This window comes from Monodelphis domestica, chromosome 6, assembly GCF_027887165.1.
Source record: "Monodelphis domestica isolate mMonDom1 chromosome 6, mMonDom1.pri, whole genome shotgun sequence".
Classification (NCBI taxonomy): domain Eukaryota; kingdom Metazoa; phylum Chordata; class Mammalia; order Didelphimorphia; family Didelphidae; genus Monodelphis; species Monodelphis domestica.
In genome coordinates this window covers 98,032,355-98,052,432 of record NC_077232.1, presented here as the reverse complement: position 1 = coordinate 98,052,432, position 20,078 = coordinate 98,032,355, and the positions used below count along the sequence as shown (strand labels likewise).

Here is a 20,078-nt window from a genome sequence, read left to right as displayed (position 1 = left end):
TTAACTTCTTATCAATAACTTGGATAATGCCAAAGATGGCATGCTTATCAAATTTGCAGATGACAAAACGCTCAGAGAGATAGCTTCCACGTTGGATTGCAGTCAGTATTCCCCAAACACTCAAAAGTCTTGAAGAATAGACTGAATCTAAGAAGAATGGATGGATAAATGAATGGAACATTTATTAAGTGCTTAAGAGTATAAAGCATTGAGGATACAAATATCAAAGCAAGACAGTCCTCGTTTTCAAGGGTCTCACAATCTGATGGGTAGAAACCGCATCTAAAAGATGAAATCCGTAAATCAGAGACAAAAGTCCCCTGGTTCTTAAAGTGTGGTAGCAAAGCAGATGTTAATACTTTAATGTCATTTATATTGATTTAAAGATATCAGTTACTGATGGAGAACCATCTGACAATACCAAAGACTTTGGCGGCTATAACCTTCTACTCTGGAAATTTAGTAGATGTACTCATAGCATCTGCAGGAGCATTTGCCAGGTTTCCTTTCCCCTGGGGTTACTTCCCAGAAGATGGATGAGGACAGAGGGATCAAAGTACTAGCTCTACTCCAGGTTAAGTATCTGAGATGGTCAAGGGGGTGATAGTGGTTTTTCTTGCCTGACACATGCTATCTCTTTATCTCCCTCAGGGTGTTTTGATGCTTCAGCTAGGTTGGCTTGCCTACCCTGATTGTGTCAGTTGTTTGAAAGTTGACTAGCTCCTTTTCCACAGGGGCTACTTCCTTGGGTAATGGCTATAATGGTCAGGCTGGAAGCAGGGTTAATGATATAAAAAAAAGGTTGCCAGTTCTAGGGTTTTTATGCCTGACTTGGTGGTAGAGAGTCAGCAGTTGTCACTGGTGGTAATGAGGAAGATAGACTTCCTCTTCACTGTATTTACTTCATTCTATGATGGTTATTGGGGCTGGGTTGGAAGTAGGTTTGGTGAACTGGTAATCTGAACCATTATAGTTATTATGATTTTTTGATGTGATATGATGTGATGTGTATGTGTGTGTGTGTGTGTGTGTGTGTGTGTGTGTGTGTGTTGTTTTTCCTGCTCTGAGATCTCTAAATCATTCTGTGAACATCTACCTTCTACTGAAGGTTCAATTATTAATTTTGGCTTTCAGTGGAAATCCTATCTTGCCTAAAGCTACTGGATCTGGAACAAAAGTTGACTTAATTCATAAGAACCCAGCACTTTAACATAAGCAACACAATTCATAGCATTCCAAACACTGTATTTCAAGAGACTCTACTTTATCTGACTATAGCTCTCCTTTGAAGACTGGAAAATGCTTTCTTTCTGACTTTATTTTAAGATTTTATTGAAAACATTCAAATATGGGCACTGCTTCAAAGCATAGTTTGTTTGTAATTGAGATGCCTTCCCTGGTTTATACAGCTTACTTAAAATTAATACTAAGAGCTTAAAAGGGGGGGGGGGGACTTGGAATTCTCACCAGTTTCCATTTCTCTAAGTGTAATTTTGTAAAAGGCTAAAAATAAAAATGAAAAATCCCCTGGAAAAGAATGCAATTCCAAGAGCTCATTCCCACCCAACCCCCAAACCCTCACCATCTTTTAGGGATATTTTCCCTATTTGAATCTCTCAGTAAGATGATATAAGGAAAATGTTAAGTAAATGTATTTGTTGCTAATAATCTGTGATGATGTTGATTACTAATAATAATCCAAGCAAAAACTCATACCATATTAACAATACACAGGACTTTCCCACATAGAATGGTTATCACTTCCTCTTCCAAAAGAAAGACTCCTAATAGATGTTTATAGATTGTTATGAGAGGTTAAAAACATAGAAATTCTTCAGGAACATATGATACTGTACATATCACTAGACTTACTGGATGAACAAATGTTGATTTCTCTCTAGATTGAGCCTATGAACAAAATTAATATTTTAGAATGGAACCTAAAGACCTTGAGCAACATCCCCATTAATTTAATCAACAAATATGTTGACCAAAAGAGTGTCCGAGAAATGACAAAATCAAGCATATTTATATAGAGTGTATGTACCTTACAGCAATTTTAAAGCAGACCATTACCATAAATCACACAAAGTTCATTCTTTTGAGATTTTGTATGGGAGTGGTAGAAATTGTCAAGTAGATCATTTTGGGTTGAAAAAATTTAGTACCTACTAAATACTTTAAAAGACATGATCAAGTGACAAGAATTAAATACCAGAAGGTTGCTATACCTCATAAACTAACAGATAAAAAAATTCCATTCCACTCTCCAAAATATTCTTGAGAAGTTAACAAATAAACCATCAGAACTGAAGTGATGAGTTTGGTGTAATGGTGTAATGGGGGACTAACCAAAATGAGCCCAGTCTTTATGAATATGCACATATATTCAACTAATTCAATACTTAAGTAGGCTTGGTACATTTTGGTACAGAAACTACATGGTAAACATGAAGCTTTTGGATTGGTTTTGTGCCCTGAACTGTGGAGTATAAAAAAAAGACCAAGGACAGTGTCTCATCTCTGGTTCTTCCTCGACTGACTGGTGATAGAGAAGAAAAGGACAAGGCTTTCAGTGAAGAGAGCCCTTATAGTCTTTCATCTCCCAACTTGTATTGCTTCAATATAGCCAGTGAGTATATGATCCTGCTAATGTATCTATCTTTTTATGTTTATTTTCCCCTGCTTTTTTAGGTGAAGGTCTTTGGAGAAACACACGAGCTTCAAAAGAAGTATCTTTTCATAATTTTCTTAAATCACTTTAATTTCTTTCCCCAAATTTTCCTTTACCACTCTTATCTCTTTCTTAACTCTTCCAGGATTCTGTTGGGCTTAGATCCAAACAGTATTTTTCTTTGAGGCTTTGTCTGTAGTAGTTTTTGCATTATTGTCTTATTCTGAGTTTATATCTTTGTCTTTCTTATACCATAATAATTTTTCATAATCAGATTCTTTTTTGATTGATGTTGTTTGTTCATTTTTCTAGCCTATTTCTTAACTTTGAACTTTATGTTGAACTTGAATTCTGCTCACCTGGGGGTGGGGAGGCACTGTTCCAAGCTTCAGGCTTTTTCATCTGCTATTTTCACAGCTTAGTTCTGGCAGACTACAATTTTTGATTCTGGGAGAGGTATGGTCACTGCTCTGTTGGTTTAGTCTGGCCTTTATCCAGGAAGGGCCCCTTATCCCCTGTAGCCTCAAGTACTATTTCTCCTTTTACCTTGGAACTGTGACTAAGGCTCTTGCTCCCTTGTGACTAACCCCTAGTGCTCTTCTCTGGCCTGGAACTATGACCCAGAACTGCTTATAAGCCATAAGGTTGTCAATTAGTGCCAACTGTACCCATGCTAGCTAAGGGTTCCTTGTAATATTTCCTGACCAGTTCTCTGAATAACTTACCATCTCTGGGCTGAGAGCTCCTGAAGTTGCTGTTGAGGCTGCCACAGGTTTCCTCCCCCTTTTCTTTTTGTCACAAACTACTGCCAACTTCCTAAATTTTCTTAGGCAAGAAAAAAGTCTTACCCTGACCTTTTGTTGGCTTTGTTCCCACTGCGCTATGCAGGATTCTCTAGGCAATCATCTAGCACCAAAACTTTGAAGAGTCATCTTTAGGACCCTACCCACCATCAAGGAACTAATTATTTGACCTAGTCCAACTTTATTAGTTATATAATTGGTGTGGTACTGAATAAGTAAATTAATTTATGTAGAATTGCCATTTTTATTTTATCGGCTTAGCTTGTTGATAATCAATAAATATTTCTCCAACTGTTTAGATTTGTTCTTTATTTATGTGCAAAGTGTTTTATAATTATATTCATATTGTTCCTTGGTTTGACTTGGTGGATAGAGTCCCATGTGTTTATATTGTTTGCAGTTATTTTAAATGGAATTTTTCTTTCTATCTCTTCCTGCTAGGTTTTTTGGTTTATTTTATATCCTGTAACTTTGTTAAAGTTACTAGATAGAACTTTCTCACAATCACTGTGGCGTAACATTGACCCATGACAATTTAACAATAGCATTTAAAATAGATGTTACCATACTGAAAAGTCATAACATCCAAACTATATGGAATGAAAAACTCTAAACATATGGGATCTAATAGAAGAAATAAAAACCATGTGGAAACAGGATAGATAAGACATATCATCCTTATCACCCTGTCTCCAAGACCTCCATTTAAGGATGATGTCCAAGATATCCATCTCTTCATTTTCCACTTGGCTCTGTATCCTTTTTTTGAACTTCTTTGGACTTTTCCATCATACCCCAGGACCTCATTATTTTGACATCTCATTGTCCTGAGAGATCTAACTAGCTATGGTACTCATACCTATTTGGTGCCCTCTTTCCCTCTGATTGGAGAGTAGAACAATCAACTACAAAACCTTCATTTAAGGAGGGAGTACAGGTCAAAAAACTCTTTACTTTTCAGCTAACTTTCTAAATTTTTGGATCACTTTGGAGTTCTTTGACGTATCTCTTCTTCCCCTTCCATGCTGGATACCTTTTCCCTCACATTTATCCCTTTTCAGCTTCCTTTCATATATTATTTTCCCCCATTAGACCTTAAGCTACTTTGAGGGGGGAGAGAATGTGTTTCTTTTTCATATTTATAAACTTAGCCCTTAGCAGAATGGCAGCACTTAATAAATGCTTATTGATGGACTGACTTGACTAACTGAATGTCTGCTATTGGAATTGTCTTGAAGGTATTTCTAGAGTCTTCAGGAGACAAGCTTGCAAATCAACACTTTTGTTCAATTATTTAAAAAACCCTAATCATTTTATCCACCTACTCATTAGTCTGCCAAATATTAAGTAATAAAGAATAGTTAGGTAGAAATTTGTCTCAAGGCCATTTCTACCTAAATTTCAAAGATGAGAAGAGTAGGAGATAATAATGATAGTATTGCTACCATACAATTATATATAGCTTTATAGTTTATATATTTGAAGGAGTGGAAAAATCCTTGAATTTGTAATTGAAGGACCTAGACCTGATTCTTACTACTTCTATAACCTTGCAAAAGTAACATCTCTCTCATCTCAGTTTCCTGTTCTGTAAAATAATTTAGTGAGACTTTATCATCTTTAAGGACCTTTCTTCTCCTAAATGTTATTGCCATAGGAAAGCTACATTATCTTATTTCTTTTCCTTGATTACACTATGAGGTATAGGTAGGATGATTATTATCTCCATTTTACAAATGTGAAAAATTAGATTTAGGTGAAATGACCCATCAAGGACACAGTTGACCTTCATTCTTTTTTGGGGGGGGGCAGTGGTTATTTAGAGCAAATTCTTTAATTGAAACTAATCTCCCTCATTCAACACATACCCAGTTAGTAGTGAATAATCACTGAATACAAATTAATCCAAAGCCAAATTTAATTAAAGAGAGCAAACATTTTACCAACAAACAAGACAACCTCAACCAAAGTCAAACAGAAAGGACTGATGTCATTCATTCAGTAAACAAACATTTAGTAAACAAATATTGAAGTGTAATACACCATGTATGATGCTAAGGGAGATACAAAGAAAAATAGGAAAAGATTTTTTCTTCTAAAAGCTTACAGTCTAGAGGGAAATGAAACAACATGCAGACAGATAAAAATAAAAATCCTGAGTGCACAAGAATAGCATAGAGTCCTCTAAGCTCGTAAAAGAAGTTATAGAAAAGAGAGGGGTTGGGCAAGACCAGAGATGACTTCATGAAGGAAGAGATAATAGAAATGAGCCTTAAAGAACAGGTAGGACATAGGACTAAAGAGGATCCTGGGGGAAAGGATGGGCATTTCAGGAATAAGGACTACTCAAGCAAAGTTAGAGGTAGGAACTGAATGAGAGATAGTAATAGATCAACTGAAGCTCAGAGCACATGAGGAGAGTAGCATGAAAGAGATAAAGTATAAAAGACTTACCTATTATTTGAGCTTATCCACTATTTCGTGTTTTCTATACCATCCCATAACTCCTATAAGATGTGGTAATTAGAGCAAACTGAAGAATTAGTGTAACTCTGTGTAAGGTTTAGAGTCAGGAGTTTTTATTCTAAAGAAAGTGAATCTATTTATTTATTTTTTATATTTTGGTAACTGTTCCAGTATAATTGGTTTCCTTTGTTTCCATTAACTTTATTTTATGCATTTAAAATATTATTCTGAGAAGGGATCCATAGTCTTCACCAGACTTCCTGTAGCAGTCCACCCCTAGCTATGGGCAAGGGAAACAGTTAGTATGTACAGAGTGGCTTAGAAGAGAGCATGCTCAGTCTGGCGCATGGCTAGGAAAGCCTCTGACACTTGACCCCAGATTCCCCCAGGTAAGGCAGGAAAACAGGTTTCTTTGTGCTCACCTGGCTAAGAGAAACCACACCTATACCTTATCGTTAACCAATGATAATCATCCCTATGTATTGTGTATATTTGCATATCAAAGACATTAAAAGCAAGGGCCACAGCAATCTCCGCCTTCCTCTTCCTCTCTTGGATCTCAGCTCTCACTGATGCCTGTCCTTGCTAGAGCTTGGCCTCTGGCCAAGCTCCATCTTTAATTCCCTTCCTTTCCTTCTCTATCTCTCTCACCTGGGACCTGGCCTTTGGCCAGGCACTTTATTTTCTCTATCATGCCTCCAATCTGTGTGGTACTGAATCTGGAGCTTTGGATGGAATAAGCCTTCTGAGTAGTCCACTGATCGGAGTATTGCTGTGGCTCCAATATAATCAATAAGGCCAGGTTTCTGACTCATTTCTGCCACCTCATATCTCTAACTTGGCTCCACCACGCCCCTCGAGGTATCCAAAATTCTATCCTTCCTCTATCTTTCTACCTTGTGGCTTCTCGAGGGTTCAGGAAACCTCACTTCCAAAGAAGTCCATGAAACAAAAGAATTTAAGAACCCTTGTTTTAGACTTGTTTAGAGATGGAACACCCAACATATCTTTAAATATCTTTGGAGCCTAAAGAAGATGTTCTCCCAGAAGGTCAGATGTTTTGGTCATATCCATCACTGTTTGGCAAGCTTCCTCAAAAAGAGACTAGGTTTTGACCTAAATAGGGTGTGAATAAACTTTAATAGGGTGCCAACTATGTGTTATTTGCCTCAAAAGTTGCCTCCATAAGGGATATTCCGAGAAGTGATTCCAGATATGTGAGTGTGAGAAGTCAGAGATAAAACCACATTTTAGTCTATAATTATACTCTGGGGTGTGGGTCACAGAATTTCTCAGTCTTCAGAGATAATAATTCATCAAAACTTTTCTAAATTGCTAAACAAGAGATGCTATTTTTGCTACACAAAGGGAAGATTCAGAATATAGTCTGCCCCCTGTGTAGATAGACTGCTTAGTTTGTTCCCAGAACTCAAATCTAGTGCAGACATAACACAGCTGTGAAAGCTTAGGGTTAATAGAGGAGACACACATTCTGAATATTTCATTTTATTATCAATGTGCCTACTTCTAGAATAGGATATTGTTTGCCCAGGAAGTATTATAACAGCAGTGGTGGTCAGCTTGTTCTTGTTCATTTCAGACCAGAAATTGTTATTTCTTTAGCTTTTTGTGATGCCTCGGTATGATCCTACTAAATGGAAAGTGATGCAATATGTCTTGCTATCTTATGGGATTTAGTGGAATGAGTAGGAGATGGGAAATCAAGAGACCCAAATGAGAATGCTACTTTGATTGAGTTATAGAACAAAACAACCAGAGGTGCAAATTATATGTGAAAAATGTTCATTCACTCATTATATGGATAAAATCACATAATGCTACACAAAAAGGGATTATTGAAAGAAATCATGATAACTCTGGGTCTATGATATTAGAGAAGGCATTTCAGTGGCTACTTTGATTCTTAAGCTTTGGAACAATTGAAGGAGCTAGTACCTTATATCTGTAACTATGGCAGGAGAGATTGAGTCTTTCTGCTCCAAGAAGATGACTGACCAGAGGACAACCTTGTGAATGTCAAAAGGTTGGAAGAGTTGGATTTCCCATTTGTGTCATTAGCAGCCAAAGGCAGAACCTGAAGCAGGAGCTGAGAGATATGCCAAAGCCAAAGTAGATATATTAATGAGGAAAGACAGATTCAGAACTCTAAAAGGGATACTTCACCAATTCTAGAGCCCAGGACAAAGTAATACCTATGTAAAGAGAGTTTCATGAGGACCCCACAAAAGGCAAAAAGGACTTCCACCAAACCAGAAATTACCCTTTGCTGTATGTCATAGTTAAGTGTGAATCCAATTCCTTCTGGACTTTGTATATTCCTGTGTGACAATATGTCTTAGCTTTTAGGGGAGATTGTTCATTATGCCAACTATTTTTAGTTTATCATCTCAGTAAATGTTGTTCGTCTTTTTTTTTTGAAGAGGACCAACGACACCACTGTATGGTGTTTTGACTTACATATCAATTGAATTTAAATGTGGCAGAATTGCACAATTATTAACCTCACTCTGCCTTCGAACGTCCAATAGCAGGACAAGTCAAGGTGACTGGTGATGGAAAGGGATGCAGTGGATGATCTTGGTGTCTTCAGAATATGACTAGTTCTAAATCCTCCACAGCACCTGCTTTAGCCAACTTCATGGCTGTTGGAACAAATTTCCTTCCTCCACCCTTTTGGCAATGGGGAGACTTGGGGTAGACATCCTAATAGGTCATTGATGGATTTGAGGACTCTTGCCCTTAACTTAGTTTAGTCTATTTTCTAAGAAAGTTTTACTGCAGTATGACTACTGCACAAGTTAAGGCTGATTGGAGTCACAAGTGAGAACAGATGATGTGGTGGATAGATTGCTGGTCCTGGAATCAGGAGAACTTGCGTTCAGATCCAGCCTCAGACACTTATTAGCTGTGTGACCCTGGACAAGTTACTTAATCTTGTTTACCTCAGTTCCCTCACCTGTAAAATGATCTGGAGAAGGAAATGGCAAACCACTTGAGTATCTTTGCCAAGAAAACCCTAAATGGAGTCATGAAGAGTCAAATATAACTAATCAACAACAACAACAAAAAACATCACAGTAAGTTCTCTTTACTAAAAAGAAATTAATTCTGGCTGGCTAGTTGATAATCCATGGGCATCATACTGAATGGGGACTCTTGAGCGACAATATTTAATAACTGCAACCCATTAGAGTTATTTCTAGAACTCTTAGGAGAGAAGTAGTCATTTAGGGACTTAGCTCCTGATTGAAAAGAGTTTTGGGGACTGAGTCATACGATGAGGTGATACACATTTATTGGTTGTTTCCCAGTTAGAATGTAAACTCCTTGCAAAAAGGAAACTATATGCTAACCAATTAACAAGTATTTACTAAAACAATCAGACAACAAGCATTTGTTAAGTGCCTACTTAAGTGCCTTCAGACACCCTGCAAAGTGAAAAGTATACAAAGAAAGGCAAAGATAGTCCCTGCCCTCAGGGAGCTTCCAATCTTAGGAGAGGAGAAGCTAACACATTAAAGGAAGCCAAAAAGTGAAGGGAGTGTACCTCAAAGGAGTGCACCTACTTATTAAATACTTACTACATGTGAAGGGCTAAGGATTCAAAGACAAAAAAGGAATATTGCCCTCAATGAGCTTATTATAATCTATTTAAGGAAACATGTATGTATATAATTACAAACAATAATTGATCATTTGGGGGTAGAATGTATTGGCAAATAGAAGGAATGAGAAAAACTTCATGCAGAACAAGGTTTCTTAGAGTTTTGTATTATAGACTCCTTTGGTAATCTGCAAAAACTTGTCTCAAAATAATGTTTTCAAATGTAGAACATAAAACACATTGAATTACAAAGGAAACCAATGGTAAGTGAAAAGATGTAATTAATTTCCCATAGAAGTTCACAGATCCCTTGGAATATCTTCATAGATGTATTTGGGTCCTGAGGAGCCCAGATGAAGAAATGCTTATATAGAGTCACAGAGTGTGGTGACTGAGTGGAGTCTTAAAGGAAATTAGGGATTCTAAAAAATAGACAAGGAAAGGACATATTCCAGGTTTGGGAAATAATGAGTACAAAGGAATGGAGGTGGGATATGGGGTGCCATGCATGAGGGAAAGTAAGAATATGGTCACTTTGACTGGGCCACAAGATGAGTAAATAATTATCATATGCATGCCAATATGTGCAGAGTATGAAAAAAATAGAGAAATTCCATTAAATTAAATAAATTATTAATTAATTAAATTTAATTAAATCAATACATACTTTAATATCAGTGACTTCAAAACAAAGATGGGTATGTAAGGGATAGCAAAAATGTTGGAAAATGTAGTTCAAAAGTAAGAAACAAGAAATCAAATGCTTGTAGACTATACAGAAACTTAATCCTTAGACTGCACGAATATTTTCTTTCAGAAGAGTATTGAGGTTCTGGGTCCAACAAGTACTAACTACCACATATGCATACATATGTGAAATTTATGTGAGAATCATTTCCAAATTAGCTATGCACTGCCAGACCATTTAATTGTCAGAGAAAAGATCAAAATCAATACCAGAAGAGAGCAGTGTAAAGAGAGGTAGATTTGGACTTCGTGGTTCCCTGAGTTTGAATCATAACTTTGTCACTCCCTGTGTGATTTGGGGAAAGGGCTTCATTTTCTTCATGTTTAGGATGAAGGGACAAATCTAGGTGATCTATAAAGTCCTTTTCACATTAATATTTATGATCCTATAAGAAATAATAAAAATGAAATATATGGCATGCCATTAAGGGAACCACAAATGAATCTATTTAAACAACTATTGATATTGAAAAGAGGGAAATGGATTAAAAAGATGAGACATAAACACAGACTATCACTATTTCTTGAGGAAGTTTTAACTGATGCAAATCAGTCACCACAATAAGGAGAACAAAAGTGTCTAAAAACTGCATTAACCTGAAGATCATTTATCTTCTCTGGTCCAAGAGGAGCTATGTGGTAGCCAGGGGCAACCCTAGTTTAGAATGTAAATTTATTTGTAAAATTTTATAGAGTAGGATAGTGGAATATTGAGAAGTACACCTCATATAAGAATGAGAAGCAGTAGAGGGAAAATAAGTTTACAGAAAGTTTGGCAAGAAACCCAAAGCTAGATCATTTTGTGGGTATTTAAAAATGAGTCACTGAATCACAGAATTTCAGCATCAAAATGAACCTCAAAAGGGAATACATAAATGGCCACATATTCTAAACCTAAAAAATAATTCCCTTTACAACATGGTGGGCAGATAGATGGTGATCCCATCTTTGCTTGAAGACCTGCAATATGAGACAACCCAACACTACCTGAAGCAGTCCACTGTACTTTTGAACAGCTCTAATTCTTTTCCTAGAAAGCCTAAATCAACCTTTTTAAAATTTTTAACTAGAGGGCAGCTAGATGGCTCAGTGAATGGACAGCCAGTCCTAGAGACAGGAGGTTCTGGGTTCAAATGTGCCTTCAGATACTTCCTAGCTTGGGCAAGTCATTTAACCCCTATTACTTAGCCCTTACCACTCTTCTGTCTTGGAACCAATATACAGTATTGATTTTAAGATGGAGGGTATGGGTTTAAAAAAAAGGAAACTTTAACCCACCTCTCCCAATTTTTCCCTTTGAGACTAAAGCAAATAAGTTTAATCCTGTTTCCATTAGAAAGCCTTTCAGATGCAGGAAGGCAGATATCACATCATCCTCAGTTACCTTGTCTAGTCTTGGCCCTTTTTATGCTCTTCAGCTTATCAATCCTCCATTACAGGAACTCAATTAATACCCCCAGTCAGGTGTTGGAAAGGTCCACTGATATTTATACCTTCTCATTCCTGGAAATCGTGCCTTAACATAGCCCCAAATCCCATTAGTTTGTTTGACTGCTGTTGACTCAAATCGAACTTGCCATACAATAAAACCCCCAAATTTGAGATCTGGTCCTCTGGGCACCAGATGTAGTACTCTTTCTAGTACATCAGGAAACACTTTACAATAGTTAGAGTTATTAAAAAGGAGAATGGGTTGTCTTATGAGGTAAAAAGATTCCTGTAACTAGAAGTTTTCAAAAACAGACCAGATGATCACTTGTCAGAATGTTGTAAAAGGGTTTGATATTTCTGGTAGGGATAGGATGATCTCATCTACTGCCTCTCCCAACATTAAAATATTAATTCTAAGAATTTTTGGTTAATTAATTCTTAGAAGACGGTTGAAATATCTTTTTAAAGGTCACATGGCTAGTGGTATAAATGCTAATGAAACACTTTAGAACACTGATCAAATCACAATTCTGGACCCGGAGATGCTTGATGCTACTGAATTGAATTAAATCCTTAGAAATTTTATAGGAGGATTGGTAGCACAGAACTCTTTGTAAGAGTTGAATTAGAGCTCTGTTCTCTCTGGTCCCATTCCTGTGTTCTTTCTACTTTACCACAACTGATTTTTTGCTTCCATACTAAAAGATGTCAAAGCATTTTACTTTTTTTCTGGACAAAAAACTAAAATGAAAGCTTCATTTATACACTCTTATTGGACCAAAACAGGTCTGTGAAAGGGTTCATTTTCAGGTCAGAAATGATTCTAGAGATCTCAAACAAGGCCAATATACCATGGGAAATATAGATGAGAACAATTAACAAAAAAAATGATTCAGTCATCCAATAAACACCCACTTGGACAAAAATATGCACCTACTAACCAAAGAACAGTAAAAGTCTGTCCTCAGGGAGGTTACAGTCAAATGGAGGAGACAACATGCAAAAAATTATCCAAAAACAAGATCTTTATAGGATTAATTGGAGATGATCAACAGAGAGAATACATTACTTTTAAGTGGTTAAGGAAGGGCTTATTAGAGATATTGTCGTTTTACTTTGAATGTTTTACCAGAGAGGTCAGGAGTCAGAGTTAAGAAAGGAGAGGACTTCCGGTCAAGATGGCAGCTTAGAGAAAGCTAAAGTTCGGAGCTCCAGAAACCCTTCCTTACCAATCTCAAATGGAATGCTCCTAGGACATCAAAATTCAAAACAAACAGCAGAATAGACCCGGGAAACACTCCTCCTGGACCTGGATCAAAAGGTACGGCCCCCCAAGAGTCGGAGCCCGAGATCACTCGGATATAAGGGGAAGGCAAAGGGAAGGTCCCAGGACCCATCCCCCCCAACCCAGAGTGCTGAGTCCAAGGCAGCAGCAGGAACCTCAGGGCAGGCAGGGAGGCCTCGGGAGCCGGCTGTTCTGAGGGCCGCCCCCTGAAAACGACCTGAGCCAGTCGCAGGGGCACCCAGACAGCAGGAAAACAGAGAGAGACAGGAGGAGCCTGTAGCCCCCTGACCAGATCCTTCCATCTGAGTCTCACTGAAGGTCCTTGCCTGAGGGCATACTCAGTCTGAGGTTAATCCTATCACCAGCCCTCAGAGCTCCAGGGAGCTGCGGCCCCTCTCCCCTCAGAGTGCTGGCTCTTCCAGCCCAAGGGCCAAGCCATAGAAGGGACAATCTGCCTAGGGCTAAAACCTCTGAACACCAGACAGAGATAAGAAAAGCTAATCCTCCCCACTCAGATACAGATGGCAAACTCCACAGAAGCACAAAAAACCCAAAATTCCAAAAAAAACAAGAAGAAGGGGGCAACTTTGGACACATTTTATGGAGCAAAAATACAAAACACAGAGGAGATAGAAGAGGAAACACAAGCAAATGCCCCGAAACCTTCCAAAGGAAATGGAAACTCTCCACAAACCCATGAAGAATATGAATCAGAAATGATAAAAAAGATGGAAGCCATCTGGGAGGAAAAATGGGAAATAATGCAAAAGAAATTCACGCATCTAAAAAACCAGTTTGACCAAACTGAAAAGGAAAACCAGGCTTTAAAGCAAGAACTAATAAAGCAAAGCCAAAAGACCAAGAAATTAGAAGAGAACATAAAATATCTCACTGACAAGGTGACAGATTTGGAAAATAGAGGGACAAGAGATAATTTAAGAATAATTGGACTTCCAGAAAAGCCAGAAATAAACAGCAAACTCGACATCGTGATACAAGATATAATCAAAGAAAATTGCCCAGAGATTCTAGAACAAGGGGGCAATACAGCCACTGACAGAGCTCTCACAGAACACCCTCTACACTAAACCCCCAAAAGACAACTCCCAGGAATGTAATTGCCAAATTCCAAAGCTCTCAAGCAAAAGAAAAAATCCTACAAGAAGCCAGAAAAAGACAATTTAGATATAAAGGAATGCCAATCAGGGTCACACAAGACCTTGCAAGTTCTACTCTGAATGATCATAAGGCATGGAACATGACCTTCAGAAAGGCAAGAGAGCTGGGTCTTCAACCAAGAATCAGCTATTCAGCAAAACTGACTATATACTTCCAAGGGAAAGTATGGGCATTCAACAAAATAGAAGATTTCCAAGTTTTTGCAAAGAAAAGACCAGAGCTCTGTGGAAAGTTTGACACCGAAAAACAAAGAGCATGGAATACCTGAAAAGGTAAATATGAAGGAAAGGGAAAAGGAGAAAAATGTTATCTTCTTCTTTTACTCAAACTCTCTTCTATAAGGACTACATTTATATCAATCTATGTATACTAACATGTGGGGAAAATGTAATGTGTAAATAGGGGGAAAAGAAAGACCAAATAGAATAATCTTTCTCACACAAAGATTCACATGGGAAGGGGAGGGGAAGGAAACTCCTATAAGAAGGAGAGGAAGAGAATTTTTACTTAAACCTTAATCTCAGGGAAATCAACTCTGAGAGGGAAAAACACCCAGATCCATTGGGATCTTGAATTCTATCTTACCCAACAAGGGTAGGGAGAAGGGAAAACCAAGGGGGGGAGGGGGAGAGGGAAAACAAAAGGGGAGGGAAAGAGAGGGGGGAGGGGGAGGGAGCAAAAACGGAGGGACTAAAAAAGGAAACATATCAAGGGAGGGGACAAGGGGGACTGATTTAAAGTAAATCACTGGACTAAAAGGTAGAGCTGAAGAAGAAAAGGTTAGAATTAGGGAAGGATATCATAATGCCAGGGAATCCACAAATGACAGTCATAACTTTGAACGTGAATGGGATGAACTCACCCATAAAATGTAGATGAATAGCAGAATGGATTAGAATCCAAAACCCAACCATATGTTGTCTTCAAGAAACACACATGAGGCGGGTTGACACCCACAAGGTCAGAATTAAAGAATGGAGTAAGACCTTCTGGGTCTCAACTGATAGAAAGAAGGCAGGAGTGGTAATCATGATATCTGATAAAGCCACAGCAAAAATAGACCTGATCAAAAGGGATAGGGAAGGTAATTATATTTTGTTAAAAGGGACTTTCGATAATGAGGAAATATCATTAATCAACATATATGCACCAAATAATATAGCACCCAACTTTCTAATGGAGAAACTAGAAGAATTGAAGGAAGAAATAGACAGTAAAACCATATTAGTGGGAGACTTAAATCAACCATTATCAAATTTAGATAAATCAAATAAAAAAATAAATAAGAAAGAGGTAAAAGAAGTGAATGAAATCTTAGAAAAATTAGAATTAATAGACATATGGAGAAAAATAAATAGGGATAAAAAGGAATACACCTTCTTCTCAGCACCACATGGCACATTCACAAAGATTGACCATACATTAGGTCACAGACATATGGCACACAAATGCAGAAAAGCAGAAATAATGAATGCAGCCTTTTCAGATCACAAGGCAATAAAAATAATGTTCAGTAATAGTACGTGGAAAACCAAATCAAAAACTAATTGGAAATTAAACAATATGATACTCCAAAATCTTTTACTTAGAGAAGAAATCATAGAAACAATTAACAATTTCATCGAGGAAAATGACAATGGCGAGACATCCTTTCAAACCTTTTGGGATGCAGCGAAAGCGGTAATCAGAGGTAAATTCATATCCCTGAGTGCATATATCAACAAACCAGGGAGAGCAGAGATCAAGCAATTGAAAATGCAAATAAAAAAACTCGAAAACGATCAAATTAAAACCCCTCAGCAGAAAACCAAACTAGAAATCCTAAAAATTAAGGGAGAAATTAATAAAATTGAAAGTGATAGAACTATTGATTTAATAAATAAGACAAGAAGCTGGTACTTTGAAAAAAACAAACAAAATAAACAAAGTACTGGTCAATCTAATTTAAAAAAGGAAGGAAGAAAAGCAAATTAACAGCATCAAAGATGAAAAGGGGGACATTACCTCCAATGAAGAGGAAATTAAGGCAATCATTAAAAATTACTTTGCCCAATTATATGGCAATAAATACACCAATTTAGGTGATATGGATGAATATCTACAAAAATACAAACTGCCTAGACTAATAGAAGAAGAAATAGAATTCTTAAATAATCCCATATCAGAAAATGAAATCCAACAAGCCATCAAAGAACTTCCTAAGAAAAAATCCCCAGGGCCTGATGGATTCACCAGTGAATTCTATCAAACATTCAATCAAAGAGGGAGTTCTACCAAACTCCTTTTACGACACAAACATGGTACTGATTCCAAAACCAGGCAGGTCAAAAACAGAGAAAGAAAACTATAGACCAATCTCCCTAATGAATATAGATGCAAAAATCTTAAATAGGATACTAGCAAAAAGACTCCAGCAAGTGATCAGAAGGGTCATCCACCATGATCTAGTAGGATTTATACCAGGGATGCAGGGCTGGTTCAATATTAGTAAAACCATCCACATAATTGACCACATCAACAAGCAAACCAACAAGAACCACATGATTATCTCAATAGATGCAGAAAAAGCCTTTGATAAAATACAACACCCATTCCTATTAAAAACACTAGAAAGCATAGGAATAGAAGGGTCGTTCCTAAAAATAATAAACAGTATATATCTAAAACCATCAGTTAATATCATCTGCAATGGGGATAAACTAGATGCATTCCCAATAAGATCAGGAGTGAAACAAGGATGCCCATTATCACCTCTACTATTTGACATTGTACTAGAAACACTAGCAGTAGCAATTAGAGAAGAAAAAGAAATTGAAGGCATCAAAATAGGCTAGGAGGAGACAAGTTATCACTCTTTGCAGATGACATGATGGTCTACTTAAAGAATCCTAGAGATTCAACCAAAAAGCTAATTGAAATAATCAGCAACTTTAGCAAAGTTGCAGGTTACAAAATAAATCCACATAAGTCATCAGCTTTTCTATATATCTCCAACACAGCTCAGCAGCAAAAACTAGAAAGAGAAATCCCATTCAAAATCACCTTAGACAAAATAAAATACCTAGGAATCTATCTCCCGAGACAAACACAGGAACTATATGAACACAACTACAAAACACTCTCCACACAACTAAAACTAGGCTTGAGCAATTGGAAAAACATTAACTGCTCGTGGATAGGACGAGCCAATATAATAAAAATGACCATCCTACCCAAACTTATTTATCTATTTAGTGCCATACCCATTGAACTCCCAAAATATTTCTTTACTGATTTAGAAAAAAAACATAACAAAATTCATCTGGAATAACAAAAGATCAAGGATATCCAGGGAAATAATGAAAAAAAAACCACATATGATGGGGGCCTTGCAGTCCCAGACCTTAAACTATATTATAGGGGGCAGCTAGGTGGCTCAGTGGATTGAGAGTCAGCCCTAGAGATGGGAGTTTCTAGGTTCAAATGTGGCCTCAGACACTTCCCAGCTGTGTGACCCTGGGCAAGTCACTTGACCCCCATTGCCTAGCCCTTACCACTCTTCTGCCTTGGAGCCAATACACAGTATTGACTCCAAGAAGGAAGGTAAGGCTTTAAAAAAAAAAAACAATTATATTACAAGGCAGCAGTCATCAAAACAATTTGGTACTGGCTAAGAGACAGAAAGGAAGATCAGTGGAATAGACTGGGGGAAAGCGACCTCAGCAAGACAGTATACGATAAACCCAAAGATCCCAGCTTTTGGGACAAAAATCCACTGTTCGATAAAAACTGCTGGGAAAACTGGAAGACAGTGTTGGAGAGATTAGGTTTGGATAAACACCTCACACCCTACACCGAGATAAATTCAAAATGGGTGAATGACTTAAACATAAAGAAGGAAACCATAAGTAAATTGGGTAAACACAGAATAGTATACATGTCAGACCTTTGGGAGGGGAAAGGCTTTAAAACCAAGCAAGACATAGAAAGAATCACAAAATGTAAAATAAATAATTTTGACTACATCAAATTAAAAAGCTTTAGTACAAACAAAACCAATGTAACTAAAATCAGAAGGAAAACAATAAATTGGGGAAAAAATCTTCATAGAAACCTCTGACAAAGGTTTAATTACTCAAATTTATAAAGAGCTAAATCAATTGTACAAATAATCAAGCCATTCTCCAATTGATAAATGGGCAAGGGACATGGATAGGCAGTTCTCAGCCAAAGAAATCAAAACTATTAATAAGCACATGAAAAAGTGTTCTACATCTCTTATAATCAGAGAGATGCAAATCAAAACAACTCTGAGTTATCACCTCACACCAAGCAGATTGGCTAACATGATAGCAAAGGAAAGTAATGAATGCTGGAGGGGATGTGGCAAAGTAGGGACATTAATTCATTGCTGGTGGAGTTGTGAACTGATCCAACCATTCTGGAGGGCAATTTGGAACTATGCCCAAGGGGCGACAAAAGAATATCTACCCTTTGATCTAGCCATAGCACTGCTGGGTCTGTACCCCAAAGAGATAATGGATAAAAAGACTTGTACAAAAATATTCATAGCTGCGCTCTTTGTGGTGGCCAAAAACTGGAAAACGAGGGGATGCCCATCAATTGGGGAATGGCTGAGCAAATTGTGGTATATGTTGGTGATGGAATACTATTGTGCTAAAAGGAATAATAAAGTGGAGGAATTCCATGGAGACTGGACGAACTCCAGGAAGTGATGCAGAGCGAGAGGAGCAGAACCAGGAGAACATTGTACACAGAAACTAATACACTGTGGTATAATCGAATGTAATGGACTTCTCCATTAGTGGCGGTGTAATGTCCCTGAACAATCTGCAGGGATCCAGCAGAAAAAACACCATTCATAAGCAGAGGATAAACTGTGGGAGTAGAAACACCGAGGAAAAGCAACTGCCTGAATACAGCGGTTGAGGGGACATGACAGAGGAGAGACTCTTAGGGAAACCCTAATGCAAATATTAACAACATGGCCATGGGTTAGAATCAAGAACACATGTGACACCCAGTGGAATCACGCGTTGGCTCTGGGGGGTGAGGGGGAGGAAAAGAAAATGATCTTTGTCTTTTATGAATAATACTTGGAAATGATCAAATAAAATATTATAAAATTTAAAAAAAATGAAAGGAGAGCATTTCAGGAATTGGAAATGTTCATTGAAAACCCCTGGAGTTGGGAAGATGAATTATTTTCTGTTAGGATCAGCAAGGAGACCAATCTTATTGGATTATAGACTATATTGATGGAGGGAGTAGGTATAAGAAAATTGGAAATACAGAAACACAGATTATGAAGGATTTTGATTATAAGATAAAATTGATCCTAGAAGTGGTACAGAGATACTAGAATTTATCGAATAGGGAGATAAAATGGTCAAAATTTTGCTTTAGGAAGATCACTGTGATATAGTGGAGTGGAAGATGAATTGGAGTGGGAAAGACTTAAGACATAGAGACCAACCAATAGACTTTTATAAGCTGCATCAAGGTGGGAGTAGGGTTAGAGGAGAAGGTAGTATATGGAAGAGAAGTTATGAAGGTAAAATCAATGGATTTAGAAACAAGACTTGGATATGGGGTGAAAAGTGAAGAGGCAAGAATAATCTCTAGGTTAGAAGCCTGATAGCAGAATCCTCAAGAGAAATAAGTAAGTTATGAAGAAAGAAAGAAAACTATAGATCAATTTCCCTAATGAATATTGTTGTAAACTTTTTAAATAAAATACTGGAAAGGTGGTGATGGCAATATATGTCAAATATATGTCAAAGATCATACACTATCACCAAGTGGGATTTATACCAGGAATACAGGGCTGCTTCAATATTGGAAAAACTATTAGCATAATTTACCATA

The 20,078-nt window shown here is 37.4% G+C and overlaps 1 protein-coding gene across 4 annotated transcripts in view; it reads right to left on the bottom strand.

The window, feature by feature from the left end:
• The window catches only part of C1QTNF7 (C1q and TNF related 7), a 152,794-nt gene that overhangs the window by 91,490 nt on the left and 41,226 nt on the right, over positions 1–20,078 (bottom strand). Inside the window, exon 2 of one of the 4 annotated variants that reach the window (XM_056802441.1) lies at positions 15,073–15,272. The exons of the other annotated variants lie outside the window; for them this stretch is intronic. The gene's annotated coding sequence lies outside the window, so the exon portion shown is untranslated. The remainder of the gene's footprint in view (positions 1–15,072; positions 15,273–20,078) is intronic. 4 annotated transcript variants of the gene reach the window in all.